Here is a 1,621-nt window from a genome sequence, read left to right on the forward strand (position 1 = left end):
CGAGGAGAGTGAGAGAGACGCACAGGGGGAAACACAGCACACGCAACAACCCGCTCTCCTCCCAACACCAGAACAACGGCCGCTTTGTTATCCAACAGAGCCAGAGGGGGACGTGACAGATAGCGAGCGGTGTGACAGATAGCGAGCGGCGTGACAAAGCGCCGGTGTTGGACGACCAGAACTGTCTGCCACACCCTGCGTGATGTCATTGGACACGTGAGGCCTCCGAACACAGCGACATGAGAAGGAAAGAGAACATCCAGGCAGAAGGCAGTGGGTCATAAGTGATGGAGAGGAATTCCTTTTCCTTTTTTAACGAACACCTACCCGGCTCTAGAGAGCTGCTGTTGAACTACATTGCATTCTACAGAGGGGTGTTTTTGTTTCGTCGCTCTACCCTCAGTGGTGGGGTGGACAAAATAATTGAAACACCTGTCTGTATTAACGCAATACAAGCACCCACAAACCACAGCCTCCGAAATGTCCATTTAGTTGAGTCAACGGCTCTAAAACGGTTTAAACCAAAACTGAACTTTTTATAAACTTCATGAAGGACTGTTTTATCAGACTGCATTAGTTTTGTCTAACAGTGTTATGGTTCAGGTCCTGTAGGTTACTTTTTTTTTTATCTTGGGTTATGGATCGGGTTATGGATTATGGATTGTGATTAGCTCACTTTACAGCATACGACTGTATTAGTGGCTACGATTTCAAAGACACGGTGCAGTGAAATGGTCCATGTGAGACAGTTTTTTGTTCATGTCTAACTTATGAAAACTTTATTATACTGTGTTTTTCCCCCTCGCTGTGCTGAAATGGCCACCGTGTGGTTCTGAGGAGGCCTTCGCCCTTTTTTTTCTCCACTTTGCTCCGTCCTGCCACACAACAATGATGCAATAAACTACGATTAAATGTAAACCTTGCAGTGCGTGCTTACTTCATCCTAACGCCACAGCTCAGAGCAAAACAATTCTACAGTAAAACAATTACTGCCACTGTTTTACCATCTTACTACTCTGTGTATGTAGAGTCCACAGGGAATATATAAATATAAGCATACAGGTGGGATATGTTAACGTGTGTCTCACCAGCAGAGCGGGGTTTAGTTAGGCTGCACAGCTCGTGCCTCAGTGATGAGGTTAAATAGGGCTCGGATACTATTTTGGGGGGTAGGAGGAGTGCTGTGAACTCGATGGGAACTCCAGCGCATCAGATGTGATTACAGCTTTCCAAGACTGAATCAGCGCGGCCTGCTTGTAAACACTTGGTTGTGAACTCTTGCGTGCTGTGCTGCCTACATATAGCCAAGTGTGCGGCCGAGTCTGGTCTCCTTAAACCGGCTGATGTCAGTTGGTAGGTAGGATTTACAACCGAGCGTCTGGCCCGGAGGACCACCGCCATGAGGGGAGGGGGGGGGTGCCGCCGCAAACGCAAATCCACACTACCGTGGAAGAGGCTTTCCAGTTATTGTGCCGCTGTGGAGAAAAAAAGGTGGAGCCTCCCGGTTGTCACGTTTCACGCAGCGGCTCTGCCCCTGCCCACTTCCCCAGCACATGGGACGGTTGGGGCGGGTCGTCAACGCGCACACAGCCGCTCCGCCTTACGAGGTGTTGTGGAAGAA

General features: G+C 49.2%; 1 protein-coding gene across 1 annotated transcript in view; it reads left to right on the top strand.

Annotated features, from left to right (window-relative positions):
- Positions 1 to 918, top strand: part of commd6 (COMM domain containing 6) — a 5,410-nt gene extending 4,492 nt beyond the window's left edge. Inside the window, exon 7 of the mRNA XM_068702141.1 lies at positions 1 to 918. This exon is cut by the window's left edge and continues 770 nt beyond it. The gene's annotated coding sequence lies outside the window, so the exon portion shown is untranslated.
- Positions 919 to 1,621: the final 703 nt, after the last annotated feature.

Source organism: Cebidichthys violaceus, unplaced genomic scaffold (genome assembly GCF_023349555.1).
Source record: "Cebidichthys violaceus isolate CVI_PGR_0920_01 unplaced genomic scaffold, fCebVio1.0.p SCAF_80, whole genome shotgun sequence".
NCBI classification, from domain to species: domain Eukaryota; kingdom Metazoa; phylum Chordata; class Actinopteri; order Perciformes; family Stichaeidae; genus Cebidichthys; species Cebidichthys violaceus.